General features: G+C 40.3%; 1 protein-coding gene and 1 long non-coding RNA gene across 9 annotated transcripts in view; one reads left to right on the top strand and one right to left on the bottom strand.

Annotated features, from left to right (window-relative positions):
* The window catches only part of GABPB1 (GA binding protein transcription factor subunit beta 1), a 70,694-nt gene extending 65,426 nt beyond the window's left edge, over positions 1–5,268 (bottom strand). For 3 of the 8 annotated variants that reach the window (XM_045449768.1, XM_045449769.1, XM_045449766.1), the window contains exon 1: positions 4,838–5,050. The gene's annotated coding sequence lies outside the window, so the exon portion shown is untranslated. Of the gene's footprint in view, positions 1–3,705; positions 3,906–4,837 lie in introns of those variants that run through there. The other 5 variants (XM_045449761.1, XM_045449764.1, XM_045449767.1 and 2 more) reach the window with 5 other exon arrangements.
* Positions 5,269–5,279: 11 nt separating this feature from the next.
* LOC123583035 lies at positions 5,280–16,391 on the top strand. Its single transcript, XR_006704711.1, has 3 exons — positions 5,280–5,427; positions 9,567–9,633; positions 15,999–16,391. It is a non-coding gene; the product is annotated as an uncharacterized LOC123583035 (long non-coding RNA).
* Positions 16,392–17,338: the final 947 nt, after the last annotated feature.

Here is a 17,338-nt window from a genome sequence, read left to right as displayed (position 1 = left end):
AATAGCCTACTACTGACATGAAGCATAATTATGGATAACATAAACAGTCAATATACGTACTTTGTATATGTTATATACTGTATTCTTACAGTAAAGCAAGCTATAGGAAAGAAAATATTAAGAAAATCATGAGAAAATACAGTACTGTACAACACAAACAAAAACCTGTGTATAAGTGGACCCAAGTAGTTCAAAGCCCTATTGTTCAAGGATCAAGTGTATTATGTTTTTTAACCAAAATGGAATTGCTTTTAAACCTACTTTTTCACTTAACATATGTCAAGACATCTCTTCATGACTTTACCTTCTTCTAACATCATATTTTAATAGCTAGGCAGTACCCCACTGTGAATATGTACCCTAACAATCACTGTTAAACATTCAGGTTGTGTACAATTTTACAGTACAGTAATCAAGAGTTACTGACTCTGGAATCAAACTGCTTGGATCCAAGTCCTGGCTCTACCACATACTAACTCTGCTCCTTTAGACAAGCTACCTCACCTCTCTATACCTGTTTTCTCTTCTGAAAAATGAAGGTATTTTCTACTTCATATAATTAATGTGGGACGGGGGGGTCAAATGTTAATACACAGCTTTTACTATCAACAGTGCTGCAATTAGTATGCTCAGAGCTAAATCTTCGCACACACCCTTATTCTTATTACATCAAGAAAAATTCCCTTAAATGAAAATTCCCATGTCAGAAGGTATGACCATTCTTAAGGCTTTGAGTCTGCCAAATTACAGCTGGGTTTAAAGCCGTCATCAAATAGCTCTTCACTTAATACTCATTTCTCTTCATCCAAGGAGGTGAAAACTGTGATCCAGTTAACAGCTGTTTCACTCAGTTTTCGCTCTTCTACTTCTGTACCGCAAACCTAGACCTGTATCATAAAAACTCAAAACTTTGTAGGAAACTTTAGGACGCCTAGCCCAAATCCTCATTCAGCATATTAATTCCTCCACCCTAGAATCCCTAACTGAACATCATCAGTGAAAGCAGAGAGCCTACCACCCAAACCAACCCATTATATTTTTACTGTTTCATGGAAATTTCTCTTGAAAGAATGTTGAAACCTGCCTCCTCCTACTACTCACTGATCCTAGTTCTTTCTACGCAGATCAAATCTGATCTTTCTGTGTGATAGACCTTTAAGTATTTACAGATAGCTATCATTTCTTAGATGAGCTTCTTTCTCTTCTTTGAGCCAAACAGGGCATTTTTCAGCCTTTTCTCCTTTCCTCATGTCCATTTCCTCCATGATCAAGGTCCTCTGGATATGCTGTATAGCTCACTGGTTTATAAACTTGAGTGTCTACCACCTGTGGAACTTGAAAAAAATACAGTGGCCCAGGTCCTATCCTACTTAAGCTTGGGCTTCCATGTTTCTGCTCTCCAGGTGATTGTAATATGAAGTCTGAGAACTGATGCAAGGGCCACGCGTATTGTGACAGTATTCTACCTGAAAAACCGACACAATATCCCAGGTATAATACAACCAATACAAGTAAAGCAGAGAGAACACCTGCTCTTTCTACGTTGTTCTACCAACTCCAAAATGACATTTACTTTAAAAAATATTATACCATAGTGTTGACTCACGGTAAACATACAGTTAAAATGATCTGACTCTTTTCCACATTCTCTATTTGTGCACTAGCACCTTGGGCTCTAACTGCCAGCCTTTCCAATTATTCCCATTAAAAGATTAAGAGAACCAGGACAAAGAGTTTTAGACTCCTATTTCTAAATGTATCAATGACTGCATATGGATTCACCTTCAGTGGAGAAATCATTTCACGCTTTAGCCTCTACACTTCCATCATGGACATACTTAAGTCTAAATTCAAGTATACTAGCCCATCAACAACTGAACTGACAGCTGATTGCAACAACACATCTACTCTGTGCAACACACTGTTATGAACAAGGTGGGAAAACATACAGGCCTTAATACTAGTACACAGACCTTCTGGAGAGCATGATGGAATAACACCTTCAAAAAAGTTAAGTCTAATACCAAGATAGACACGTTAATGCTATAGAAATTAATGACTACTAGTTGGAAAGCTCTGGGGCCAAAGAAATACTAGAAAACTAAGTTACCCTGAACTTTAATGTTTCATTTCCCTTTTTTTTTTTTTTTTTTTTTTTAAATATTTACAAGACAGAGAGGAGAGGGACCATCAGTGAATTCATCCACACTTAGGCTACTTTCAAAGGGACACTGCACCCTCAAAAATACACACTCAAAATAAATTCATGATTCAAAATTTCATATGAGTTCTGAATTCGTGATTTGTTTGCCTTACCTGTCCCTAACTTATGAGGTACTCAAGAGGAGGAAGAAAAAAAAAAAAGGCCATTCTACAGATGAGGCCCATTATAAATACATCTTAGAGATGCTGGGTGAGGGGGAGATCCCATCTGATATTTATTTTCATTTGCATGGCAAACATCAAAAATATACCTGGCATTTTCAAACAATTATGTCAGGAATGACCAGATGCTTCCTGTTGATGGTACAGTAGAGAACTACAGCCTGACAGAATCAAACTAGAGTTCACAGAAACAACTGGAAATGAATTTAGCTTCATTTCAAAACCATTAAACCAAAGTATGGCCTTACATTTTCGCACATTTACAGCATAACTGGCCCCCAACCTAAAATACCCAGATTGACAGAAAGAGACAGAGAACTCAAACTCTAAGTTAGGAGACTTAACTCTAAATATATGTATCTGCATTACAAAAGTATTGTTTGACCAAATGTTTCACTGCAGGATTCCTTTTAAATGGAGAGGTCCTGCAGTGCTTTGACAGTGTCCCTTCTTCAAATATTACATTTACACACAAGTTTTCACAGGTACATCTAATATGGAATTCATATTTTACTTCCATAGATTAAGATGTGGAACTAAAAATTAAGGTTAGTCACTTAAAATATTTTCCTGAGTCTCCAGGATATGTACATTAAGCAAACTTTACTCTTGATACTGTTTATATATCTAAATACCAAATTAAAAAACTTAGAACCCAAGACAAAAGTATAGGAATCAATCTTCCTAACCATATTTTTAAAATGTATCTTGTTTAATATACTCATTTGCCATGTATGGTGACAGGATAAAAATGACAAATTTCTCAGTTAAAAAAAAAAAAGTCATAAGCATACAGTGGGGTTCTGGGAGTTTTCAGAAGTTACATGGTGTGATACCACAACAGACTGAACGCAGATTTAAAAATCTAGCTGTCTTGTATTAAAGCAGACATTTAAAAGACTTGCAGAAATGCAAAACGATGTCAACTTTTGCCAATATGTGACTTGTGTTAACATGTAATGGAATTTTATTGCTGTTATTTTGGGGGAAATACTTAAAAAGACAGAATTTTTAAAAGGCATAAAGCCATCTTTAATTTCCTTAAATTCAAAGTCTGACCCTGAAAGTGGAAGTGTCAAGGCTGACGTTATGGGTCACTGCGAACACATTTAAACCAAGCTGGGTGGGTCTACAAGTGAAATAAAGTATCTGCAAAAAGAATTTTCGACTACTAACATCTGCATAATAAATTACAGCGCATCTTTAATTCTGGAATGGAAAATTACTTTACAAGGATTATTTACGGACTACATCAAAAACATTTTCCAGATAAAAACTATACTTCAGGGGGAAAAAAATGTACTTCAGAAAGTAACTTGCCTGAATCCAGACAGCAAATCAGTCTTCGGAGAGAGTACTTAAAATATTTCCACATTACCAAGCCCCCTTCAAAAGTACTGTGGTCGCTACCCGTCCTTTGAGTAGACGTCTGCTCGCCACAGTCCAATCAGGTTTAAAACAAGAGTATGTGTACAGAAAACAAGCTTAAAGTGGGGAAACACAACAAAGCAGGCCTCTATAATTCCTTCGGTTTCAGTTTTCACGATGCACCCCTGAGGCTACGCACGCTGATTCAACACGGCAGCACAGCTTCAACGAAGCACACTAAATACACATTGATTTCACTGTGTCCAGGCAGAAATGACCTGGCAAAATTCTCAACTTCTTTTCCGAAGCAGTGCACCCGCCCGGCGGCCAAGTCCCAAGAGCAGAAGTCTCGAGCATCCAGAACCGCGGGCTTTGTCCCCTCAGGGACTTGAGTCCCCGAGGTCGTGGCAGTAGCCGCGATCGTCCCCGCGCGGGCTGGGCCCGGCCCTCTGGTTAACTCTGTCCGGGTCGGCCGCTCCCGCGGCGGCCCGAGCGCCTCCCGGTCCCGCAGGCCCCGCAGCACACCGCGCCCCGGACCGGCCGCCCCCGCCGCCCCTTCTTCGCTCCGGGTAGGCTGGCGGGGCCGCCAGGCCGCCGAGACAAAGAGGCCGGCAGTTCCCGGGGCGGCGGGCGCCGAGGCCCGGCCGGGCCGCGCTGGCCTGCCTCCCTTCCTCTGCCGCCAACCGCCCGCCTCCCGGCGCCCGCAGAGCCCCCGCCGCCCCGGCTCGACCCCATCCCCGCCCCGGGGCCGCCGGCCGGGATCCGGCCGGCTGTGAGACCGCGGCGCGCCGGGGCCGAGGAGGGGGCGGCGGCCGCCACCATGTCTGCCCGCCCCTCCCAGAAGCGGGGTGCCCAGCGGACAAAGCGCGGCTGCGGCGCGGGCGGAGCGGGCGTCCAGGCCGACCCCGCCGACCCCCGCGGAATAAGCGGGGCCAGGAGCCCCGGAAACCCGGCGCCTTAATGCAATAAACAGGAAATCGCGGGGATGATCTGGGTTCCGGGGGAAGTGGAATTATTTTTTACCAGCGAAGAGATCAACTTCCACATCCGGTGGTAACAGGGCCCTACACAGACCCGCACTGACCTGGAAAAGCTTCGGGAGCGGCGACGGGGGAGCAGCAGGAGGTGGTGCGGGGACCCGAGGCGCCTCGTACCCGGCCGGGCTGACGCGGCCCCGCTACACACAAAGCGCTTCAGCTGCACAGGGCGCTATTTTCCGAAAATGCCGCGTCTGGTCGGCGCCCAAAATCCCCACCGAAAAGTCCCCCGTGCTGCGCGCGGAGGGACACATGGTGTGCGAGTGAGTCAAAGCTCCCAGCATCCCTCCCGGACCCGGCCCTTGTCAAGCCCTCGCCTGAGCCTTTCCGCCCCTGCCTTCGGTCTCAGATCGCTCCCCCACTCACTCCCTGACCCCATTCTAGCAGGAGGAAAGGGACGACAGATCTGATTTTTCTTTTTAACGGTCGAGAGGGAAATATGCAATTTGTGGAGCTTGAGCCACACAAAGAAAGCGGCGGAATGATCCGCTCTCGGCGACCGCAAGTCCCGGCTCGCCCGGCGCCTGCGCGGCACGGGGGTGGGAGCTGCGGCCGGCCATGTGCGCGGTGGAGCAGCCCGGCTGGTGGCCGAGTCTTCCCGCCTCTTTCTGCGGGGGCTGGCGGTTGGGATACTGAAGTGCGTGTTCCTACCTTCTTTTCTCTCTGACAAGACCGCCGAGACGGGGAATCCCCACTCCGAGGTTAACCAGAGTCGCCTAGCAGAGTCCTGGGAGACGGAAGAGCAGCCAGCAGGCTAGGATTTAACTTAAAGTGGCCCTAGATTCAATTAGCCAGATTGGGACAGGAGTAGCGGTTGAGGTACAAGAGGAGGAACGAAGGATGGTCCTTCTCCACTTCCATAAACTGAGCAGTCAGGATCATGACGAAGACGTACTTATTTCTATAGCCTTTTTTTGTTTGTTTAACATACCGATGGTGTCACAGGCGTCTCGTACTTAAGCGACCCTACAATAATTGCTTGCTAATTTTCCTTGGATTACTGTCACCTCGGAGGTAGAGGTCTGTGTTTCTATGGCTGGAATGTCAAGATTTTTGTTGTGTTGTATTTTATTAATAAAGTAGCAAAAGTTTATTTGGAGGTGGTAATTTACAAAGTAAAAGTCTGGAAGTTAATTTACTTGTGATGATTTGCTAAGAAATCCAACACACCGGTATGTTTTTAACAGATGAGCTTAAGAATGACTTTCCTACGTGGCTTTCCCAAGTTGCTAACGTGCAAATTTTGGCTTCCTATATTTAGGAGTTGGTACTATCTGAGACAGCGCCAAGAGTTCAATCTAGGAGAGTTTACAAGCTTGAATGAAATCCATATTACTTTTTGATTTTGTGATTACTTCAGATAAGTAATTTATCTCCAGTTATCCTTTTGTGATATTGACGTGGTAAAGGCTTGTAAGTCTTTAACTTATTAAAACATTTTGCCTAAAACAGAAGCAAAGTAAGTGGCATAGGAGCCATGTTGTTTTCTTTTGATGTAATGTTTTCAAGGCTTCAGTTGATAAAAACTTGTCAAGTTTTTGATATCATATGCTTTAACATTGAGTTGATTGGAGTAAACGTTGAACTAATTGTTACGGAATCCTTGCCCTCCTTGATCTGCCATAGAGCGCAGACAAGTAAATAGGAAACATCAGTAGTAAATGAGGGTAAACTGCTGAATACTGCGAAATCCCATACAGGAGAAATCCTTTACTCACCTGGGAGGGAGGACTGGGGAAGCAATTAGCTTTAATAAGGAATTGGGGCAGAGTCTTCCAGGCAGAGGATGCAATGCATGCAAAGTTAGGAGACAAACTTTGAAGAGAGTGTTGAGTAAAGAAGATAATGCTGTTTTAGGAGTGCCTAGAGATGTTCTTGAAGACGTTTAATCGTGAAGACCTTGAGTGGTATGTGCAGAGATTAGCTTTTGAGAGCAAAGAGGAACCTGTTAAGTAAAGGTGTCGTAGAAATGGATTTGCATGGTAGGCAGATCAGACTTATGCAAAACTCAGAGGCATGGAAAACAGTTTGGAAAAAACAGTAACATGTGAGAGAGTAATGCCTTGGACGGAGATAGTGACAACTAGTGTAAAGAGTGTGGCCAAAGTAGTTATTGAGAGTTTGGTGATTTGGTTGAGCGGGTAAGGGAATGACAGAGGGAGATGTCAAAGATGACTCCCAGGTGTGTTGGGAGAGCAGTTGGAAAGATGGTCCTGTCTTCACTGAGATTAGAAACAGGGAAGAAGAGTAACATGTTATAAGGTTCTGTTTTGACCTGGTTGAATTTGAAGTGTTTGTGAGACAGCCAAGCAGATATGTCTGGCAGGCAATTAGATATTCATTGAAGTTGTTTCATGAGCACCCTTCTGTAACTGGCACTGTTGTAAATACTGGAATAGATTAAGCAGCAACAAAACCAACAAGGTTCCTGCTCCTGTTGCTAGTGCAAGGAACAGACCATAAATAAGTTTTACAAAAGGAAAGATAGTATCTTATAATATGCTCCATTAAGAAAATAAAAGGGTATTTGAATAAAGTGTTTCTCTAGGGGAGAGAACAGGCAAAATTTTGGAGGTTGATCAAGAAAAAGCTTCTTGGTTGATCAAGAGAAGGTATTCTCTGAGCTAAGACCTAAATGGGAATAAGGGCAGTATTTGAGACCGAAGGGAATAGCAGAGCAAAATCCTAAGGTGAGAAAGAGTTTGTTGTGCATAGCAAGGAGGTCAATCAATGTAACAAGTTTAGAAAGCAAGAATGGTAGAAGTAGTCGGCTGCCTTGGTAAGTTTAAGTGTGGTAGAAGGCATCAAAGGGTTTTAGGAAAGGAGTAACATGGTTGGTAGCAATAGAGAAAAGGTGGATAATTTGAAGATATATTTGGTGATTAGACCTGACCTGTATTGCTAATGAGTTGACATGAGTGAGGGAACGGGAAGAATCCAGAGTTATTCTTAGGTTTGGCCATGATTATCTAGGCTAGCGCTGTCCAATATAAATATAAAACAAACCACATATGTAAGTTTATAGTAGCCAGACACATTAAAAAAGAAACCATTGCAGTTAATTTTAATTTAATTTTAATCCAGTATAGTCAAAATAGTATCATATGTGATCAATATTTAAAAGTATTAAATGTTTTTAAATGTTTTGCAGTCTTTTTCTCATTACTAAGTATGTGTTCAAAATCTGGTATTTTATATTTAAACATACCTCAATACTTGATTCCATAAAATTTACAGTTGAAAAAGTAGATTAACATGCCCAGTCATTCTGAACATACTTAAAAGTTTTGCAGTATTTGAATTATGTATCATTCGTTATTTAATTTTAAATTAAAGATTAAAATTATAATTCCTAAATTAGTCACATTTTAAGTGCTCAATAGCCACATGGCTAGTAGCTACTATATTGGACAGTGCAGTCTAGTGGAAAATCAGAGTAAAAAAGTTGTGTGGAACCAGCCTGGAAGGACTTGGATGCCATGTTAAAGGATAGGGATTTTATCTTAGACACAAGGGGAATAATAGACGGTTTTTGAGCTAGAGTGACTAAATGTTGTACTTAAGGCTAGAAAAAAACAGTAGGGGGCGCCTGTGTGGCTCAGTCTGTTAAGCGCCCAAAAGTTGGTTTTGGTTCAGGTGGTGATCTCAGGGTTTCCTGGGTTTAAGCCCCACATGAGGCTCTACAGTGCAGAGCCTACTTGGGATTTTCTCTCCCTCTCTCTCTCTGCCCCTCTCTGACTCGTGCTGTCTTGGTCTCTCTCAAAATAAATAAATAAACAAACTTTAAAAAAGAAAAAAAAACAGGTGTCTAGCTGGTGACTCAGGAACAAGAGCAACCCTTCAGTTCAGTCCCACTTTCCAGGCTCTAACCTCAGTCCTTCAGATTCAGAAGTCTGATTTTTGTCAGTGCTCCAGAGCAGTGCTACCAAAGTATGGTCCACAGGGTAATGCCAGTCTGCAAACCCTTTGCTGTTGTTCCTAGACAAGGCATTTACACAAAGTGAATAAGAATTTGGAAACTTACAGTAATTGAAGACTAGTTTTATGTCTGTGGATCTGTATTGTTTTATATGTCTTTGTTTAAATAGCTTTTTCTAGTAATTCATATTTAATAGAGGTACCTACGATCTTTCACCAGAGAGAATTTTTTTTTTTGATGATGAGAGGTTTTGGGTTTGTTTTTATCCCCCAGATATGTAAACTGTGTGTCCTCTATGCCATTAAGATCATCTTTTTTTCTCTTATGTTACTGTTAAATAATGCCTTTTTTTCTAGGTGTCAGTGAAAGCCAACTCCTTTCTTTTTATTTCATATCTTCACACTTCTGAATCACAGATTTAAGCGCACTGACCTGATCACATGTCACTTGGCCCTTGTCCACATAGTTATGCTCCCCCACTGTACTGTTTGTTGTTTGCAGACCTCTTTGATTCATTGGGTTTTCAGAATGACTTCAACTGTTAGGCATTTTTCTATATGAACAGGGTGATAAGGAGACTCTCCTTCTGCACCATCTGCCTCCTGAGCATGCTCCAGGGCCATCACCATAAGCCTCTGCATCTCCTGGTTGACCAGGTTTAATATAAATTCACAAATTTGATTACCCATATTTTTTCTTCTTATGGTCCCTCAGTTTGTTGTGCAACATTTACCTAATCTTCACTGCACCACAGGTAATTTGTGAAGCCCTGCTCTAGAGGTACTGAGACAGAGTCACAAGAACCAAATTCCCAGATTACCTAAAACAAATGCTTTTTTTTTTTTTTAACTTCATAGTGAGAACTATAGCAGCTAAGAAAGGAATGGACATCTATCTGCTCATTTTCTCCCTCCATAGAGAAATGTACGGCTACAAAGAAATAACCCAAATTTATAATAGCTACCACTTATTAAATGTTACTGTTTGCCAGCCACTGTGCAAAATCGGTTATATATCTTGTGTCACATTTAACCCTCACAACAACACTAAAAAAAATAGATATTATTAACCCCATTTTTCCAGTAAGGTAACAGAGGCCAAAATAGTCTAAATAACTTGCCTAAAGTCACAAAGCTGATAAATGTTAGGCAGGATTCCAATACAGGTCTCATTTCAAAACCATTGTTTCTAGCAAATTCCCTAGCACAATGATTCTGTTTTGTTTTAGCGATAGTACATGAAGTTGACTACATTACCTCCGAGAGAGTTCATTAGTGAATTTGGGCCAGAAAAAGGGGAGTTGGTGGTATTCTAATGCCACCAGACAAATGCGTTCAACAGTAGAAAAGTGTCTGCTCCTATTTAGAATTTATAGTTTTCCACAAATCAATAAAAAAAAAAAAGACAGCCCAGGGCACCTGGATGGCTCCGTCAGTTAAGCGTCCAACTCTTGATTTTGGCTCAGGTCAGAATCTCATGGTTTGTGAGATCGAGGCCTGCATCGGGTTCTACACTGACAGCATGGAGTCTGCTTGAGATTCTCTCCCTTTGCCCCTCTCCCCTGCTCGTGCTCACTCTCTCTCAAAATTAATAAAAAAAAAAAAAAAAAAAAAACCAATAGTAAAGGGGGTAAAAGACTTGAACAATTTACCAAAGAGCGTATCTAAATGGCCAATAAACATGTAAAGGCACCCAACTTTTACAATCAGGGAAATGCAAATTAAAACCACAATGAAATACTGCTGCACATTCACAATAATGGCTACAGTAGACACTGCAGTAAATGCCAAATGTGGCCAAGAATTGGAACAACTGAAACTACATTGCTAGTTGGAATGTATATTGATATAGCCACTTTGGAAAGTTCAAAAACCAGACAAAACCAAACTAGATTTAAGGATTTATGTTTAGGTAGTAAAAACTATAAAAAGAAGAAATAGTATGCTTTGGGTAAGGCAGTAATATTTGGGAGGAGGGCACAAGGGAGGTTCTGGGGTGCTGGCAACATTTGGTTTCTTGACCTAAGTGCTGGTTACGTGGGTATTCACTTTGTGATTCATTGTGCTGTAGGTTCGGGGGTTGGTGACTTCTCAATATGTGTATTTTATATATATATATATATATATATATATATATACATATATATATATGTATATACACACACACATATATATATATACACATACGTATGTGTATATATATGTGTGTGTGTATATATATATATATATATATATATATATATATATATATATCATGGTTTTAAAAAATTTGTTGGGAGGAGTGCTTGGGTGGTTCAGTCGGTTGAACGTCTGACTTCAGCTCAGATCATGATCTAACAGTTAGTGAGTTCGAGTCCCACATCGGGCTCTGTGCTGACCGTGCAGAGCCTAGAGCCTGCTTTAGATGTGTCCCCCTTTCTATCTCTCTGCCCCTCCCCTGCTCACACTCCCTCTCTGTCTCTCAAAAATAAACATTAAAAAAAATTTTTTTTTAATTTTGTTGGAATTAACAAGTAGGGAAAAAAACTTTTGTGGGCAATTCTGAGATACACATTACCAACTATCACTTCACTGACTGAGCCAGTCTTTTCATCTGTACATTATAAACGTGAAAGATAAGTTAGGCCTGAATTATGGGAGAGGCAGTGGTTTAAAAAAAAAAACAAAAACAGAGAGACAGATGCAAAAACTACCGCAGAACTTGAGGCAATATGGGAAGGTGAAAGACCATGGCAGTTGGAGTGAGGAGCCCCAAGTTCAAGTCTTAACTGGTTTCTAACCTAGACTCTAATCACTCTAGGCATGTGACCTGGGCGTATCTCCTAACTTCAGGTTTTGTACTCTGAAAACAAATTCAGTATTGCTGGCAGAAAATTAGAAGTTATTCACATCAAGGTAGTAATTGAAGCTATGGGAGTGAATGAGATCATTTGGAGACAATATAGAAAAAAGAGAAGTAAAGAGGAGAGGAAATCAGCATTTAACCTGCATACCGTTTGCTCTACGTGTGTTATCATTTATTCCTCTCAGATTCCAAGGTAGCCAATTTGTCCTTATTTGGTAGATTGACTATGGACTCACAGCAAAAATAAGTAGCATTGAGAACCAGTTTGACTCCAGTTTATATGGTGCACTATACAATTCCTGGATAGCTAAGTGTTTTAGGAATCCCATGGGGTGAATTTGAGTCAAGGAAAGTTAGGCCCTGAGAAAAGACATTTGGATTTTTGTGATTTGTGACCTGAAACCTATGTAACAGCACCTGCACTTGTTTGTTGTGCTTCAATGAGCGTGGATAATCCAGACAATCATTTGTGCCCCAGATCTCTGGCAATAAGAAAAAATGTCTAGGGTACCTGTGTGGCTCAGTCAGTTAAGCATCTGACTTCAGCTCAGGTCATGATCTCATGGTTCATGAGTTCGAGTCCCACATGAGGTGAACAAGAGCACTGCTTAGGGTGAGCCCCATTTCTCTTTCTTCCTCTCTCTCTGCCCTCGCTCACTTGCACCCTCTCTCTAAAAGAGAAATAATATATCTAAAAATTAGTATAATGAAAACAAAGTCAATTATTAAGACCTAGCTAAACACTCTTTCCAGCCAAGTGCTTGAACAAGAAACAATAATAACTCACTATATGATATGACGTTGTTTGCTGCTTTGTTCACATACTACCTAGAACCATGAGTATCGCTTGTGGTATGGGTAATTCACATTGGGAAACATTGGAATGTTATTTAATAGTGTTCACTGGTATTGTGCATTTTGGTCACCTGAAATTCTTAGGGAAAAGATCAAGATGGTTTTGTAAGCCAAGGTCACTAAAACTTGGAATGAAAGATAATTAAGACTGGTGGTGAACACATGTCTTTTGGAAAGCAGCAGTATCTACTCAAAATTGAGTAATCTATAATCAATAAGGAAGGCTTTCCCCTACTAGGTTTACTCTTAGGGTAGCATTTTAACATTAGAGAAAAGTAAGAGAAAGATGTTCTACCAGAATACAATTACTGGTTTCTCCCTGCACGTTTTTAGATTTACAGAAGAATAATGTGCATTTTTGGCAGACTACTGAAGAATTTTAAATTGATTGCAGAAGCATGAGGTCTTCTGTCTTTATCTAACCCATTTCTGAGTTGTAGACAAGACCTCCAGTAAGTAAGTGACATCCTTTGGTAAAATCAATGATCTCAGCATTCCCCAGAAGCACCAAGAACTTTGATTTCCAGGAACAGGTTAGGAGCAGCCACTTCACTCAACCTTATATTTTATATATTTTACATTTGCGAAACCTTATTTTCTCACTATATTTTAAGGCAGTGGGCATTTAATAATTGTTGGTTATGGTTTCAAATGATTTTAAAAATTATTTGAATCCATCCACTGGTGCAGAATACATCTTCACTGTCTTTCATTCTTACAGTTCCCACCCTCAGAATAACCTCTGCTCTTACTTTTTTTATTTTTCCAGAATTTCTTCATGCCTATACATGTAAGAAAGAATATTATTCCCAATTTTTATGTAAAAGGGAGGCTGCCATATATATTTTTCTACACTTTGCATTTAAGACATCTGACTTTTTCATATGAATGCATAAGATACATATTTTTCTTACCTCTGCAGATTATTTAACCAGTCATCATCCAATTGAGAGACATAGAGTTTCTAAATTGTTATATTCTAATTAATGCTTGGACGAATATCTTTGTACACATACCTTCTTGTATATTTAAGTACATCTCATCTCCGTTCTCAGAGGAATTGCTCTGCAAAAGGGCATATATGTATTTTTAATTTTGATAGGTTCAGCCATGTTGTCCTCCATGTACCGGATGTTTCTCCACAGCATTGTCAATAGATTAGAGTGGGAGCAAAGTTTTGGATTTTTCCCTGCCAACTTTTGAAGGACAGATTATTTCAAGTCCTACCTAATATTTTCAGGATCAACAACAAAATCATTTGGTTAAATTGAGAGAAATGGGGTTTGATTTTCAGAATTTCTTTAGGATACAGAAATTCTTTGCTGCAGCTCCTGCAGCTACACCCACAGCTAGTAAAAACATGGTTGCTTATGCAGTCATAGCAGCCAGCAAACCTGGAGAAGGGCCAAGGATGACTACAAGCAGCCCCATCTACACTTTTTTTTTTTTTTTTTTTTTTTAGCAAATTTGCAAGCTTAGCAGGATTTAAAAAGATCCCTGAGCTTTTGTTTGAATTACAGAGAACCTAGGAAGAGAGGAAAAATTGTTCATTTCATGAAAAAATTCCCCTGATAGGAGCTAAAAAAGGACTTTTACTTAATTTTGCCTTGGTACTGAGGTGGCGCATGGAGAGAGAAAGTAGGGATATTAGGCTCTGGGTTCCACCTGCACTGGGGATTATATTAGGGCAGAAAGAAAAATTTCCAGGAATGATGATCTCAGTTTCTTAGAGCCAGAATAATTTAGGGAGAGAAAAGGAGTTAGATGTGGCATTCTAGCTTACTGACTTAAATTTGGTAGTCATTTTATAAATGTGTAGGTGTGTTGTGGACTGAATGTGTCCCCCCAAAATCCATGACCTCTAACCCCTAATGTGATAGTATTTGGAGATTATGCCTTTGGGAGGTAATTAGGGTTCAGTTCGATCCTGAGAGTGGAGTTCTCATGATGGGATTAGTAGTAACCTTATAAGAAGAGGAAGAAGAGCAAGAGAGATCTCTCAGCTTGGGCAAGAGGAAAGGCCATGTGAGGACACAATGAGGAAGCCATCTGCAAGCCAGGAAGAGAACTCTCACCAAATTAGCCAGCACCTTGATCTTGGACTTCTAGAACTGTGAGGAACAAATTTCTGCTGTTTAAACCACCCAGCCTAGAGTACTTTGTTATGGCAGCTCGACTTGAGTAAGACCATGTATTTCTGGTTTTCCACAGATTCATAAAGGTCCATTAAAACAAGTTGTCATAACTATTAATAGTGTCTTTCTTCACATTAACTACAACCAACGTATTGTTTGTGTTTCCTGCACAATTTGGAAATGATTACATCTTCACACATGGCAAGTGACTATTGGGAGGTCTTTCAATTTAATACCCCTAAATTTTAATTTGCATCTCAGGAATGGCTTGGAATTTGGAGTCTTTCTCTTTCTTGAATTGAGCTATAGGAGTGCATGGGTGGTTGGTTAAGGCTGAGACTCCTGATTTCTACTCAGGTCATGATCTTGGTATGTGAGATCAAGCCCCACATCAGGCTCCATGCTGAGCATGGAGCCTGCTTAGGATTCTCTCTCTGCCTCTCCTGTGCTCCCACTCTCTTTCTTTCAAAATAAATAAACATAAAAAAAAAGAGGTATATAAATGCAGTTATAAATTCATTAACAAAATGGGCTATGTGTGTTGCACACTAGTGATTGGATATTTGATGGTACCAAGGAATCATACTACTTTTGTTGAGTTACAATGTTTTGTTATGATTAAGTTTTTTAAACAATCTCTTTTTAAAAAGTTTTAATGTTAATTTTTGAGAGAGTGTGAGCAGGGGAGGGGCAGAGAGAGATTGGGACTGAAATCTGAAGTGGGCTCTGTGCTGACAGCAGAGAGCTCTATGCGGGGCTTGAACTCGTGAAGCCAAAAGTCAGACACAACTGACTGAGCCACCCAGGTGCCCCTAAACAAGAATCTTTTAGAGAGCTGTTGAAATTGAAGAGGAAATGATATTTTATCTAGGATTTGTTTCAAAATAATCTGGAGTGGCAACAGGGTATAAATTTTTGGCAATATCAAGGAAACAGAGGATGATAATTAAGAAGCTGGATGAGGGATATGTGAGGGTTCTTTATATATTTTTTTCTTTATATGTTCTATACTAAAAAGATTAAAATAATTTTTGATTGTGTATAACTAGTGACTACAATTATGCTTTCATTTTCTTACCTTCTATTCTGGGTGATTCTGATAACTGCTGAAATAACATACAAAGAATTTTCAACTTAAATGTCTTACCAAGTGTGCAAATGAAAATGCTGGGCATTAGTACACATTGAACTAAATTTACCATGCATTTATTTAGCAACTATTAAATGTATTCAAGTAGATTTTCTCATTTAATCTCTGCAAAAGTAGGTGCTATCCCCATTTTACAAAGGAGAAAATACAGACTCTAGATAAGTGATACACAGATAGAAAATAGAATTCAGATTTTTTTCCCCCAGTTGGTCTGCCTCCCAAGATCCATGTTTTATTTCTACTATGCCATACTGCTTTTCAGACATGACCGACTACCCTTTCTTCCATGCTGTTTTTTCTTTCAGGAGTGAAAGCCTGGCACAACAGGTAAACAAACTCACGTGTGAAAATGTGAAAGATTTTGGAGGTCTTGTTGTCCTCTCCTTTCCTGTTAAGTCAACTACGGTCCCAAGACAAGAGTTAAAGGTGTACTATACCTTAAGGAAACCATGAAAACTGAATTTATAAAATTCTAGACCTAACTCACCAAGCTTTGGTTCTCCAAGAATTCTTTTGACCATTATTACATGTATTTGTGTTGGTTACTGTTCAAGATACGGAACTGGTCTTCTCATCTTACTTTCAGAACATAAATTAAGAGCTCAACCTTGATGGCTTTATGCTAACCTTGAGGACATTACACTAAGTAAAATAACTCAGAAAAAAGCAAATACTGTATGATCTCACATATACCAAATCTAAAAAAAACAACCTCAGGAGCGGTTGGATGGCTCAGTCAATAGAGCATGTGACTCTTGATCTTAGGGTCGTGAGTTTGAGCCCCACATTGGGTGTGGAGCCTACTTAAAAGAAGAAAAGATTTTTTTTTTCATCAACCGTATAGAAACAGATTTATGGTTGCCAGGGTTGGGGTGGGGAGAAGGCAGGGGAATGGGGGAAGGTTGTCAAAGGGCACAAACTTCTAGTTATAAGATGAACAAGTTCTGGTGATCTAATGTACAGCATAGTGACTGTAACTACTGTATTCTTAAAAGTTCTCACCACAAAAAAAATGTAGGATGATGGATGTGTTTGTTAACTGTCCTTATTGTAATCATTTCTCAGTATGTATGTATATCAAACCATATTGTACACCTTAAACTTACACAATCTTATATGGCAGTTATATCTCAGAAAAATGGAGGGGTGGGGTGGGGCTTAATCCTGACACACTTAACCGTGTCCTTCCTCCTGCAGCCCACTCAACTCTGTCGACTACATCCCCTCAATTAAAAGCCATACCAGTGCAGCTCAGGAAATGGAGTAAGTGCAAAGTAGAAACATCGCCCAGCTAACACTGAGCAGCCAGTCCTTTCTTTCTCTTCCCAAAGACCTGCCACGTTTGCAATATAAGGAGGCTTGGGACTTCTCCCCACTCCTGAGCTGGTCATAACAATGGAACTTTAAAAATGCTTATGTATAGTGTGGCAGAGCTTCACAAATCTCCACCCAGATTTTATAAGCGCTATTGGTTAAAGCAAGATTTGAATCCAAGAAAAGGATCTATTCATTGAGGCCTTACATGGGATTGGGTATTTTTATTCCTCCTCACCCATCTCTCCCTCCAAATAAGAAGCACCATACTTTGGTAAGTCTAGACTCAACTATGCTTAAAACAATTCCTCACTGACTAGACTGCAGAGTG

Source organism: Leopardus geoffroyi, chromosome B3, assembly GCF_018350155.1.
Source record: "Leopardus geoffroyi isolate Oge1 chromosome B3, O.geoffroyi_Oge1_pat1.0, whole genome shotgun sequence".
Taxonomy (NCBI): Eukaryota; Metazoa; Chordata; class Mammalia; order Carnivora; family Felidae; genus Leopardus; species Leopardus geoffroyi.
Note: the sequence above shows the minus strand (reverse complement) of the source record. Positions and strands in the feature narration are given on the sequence as shown.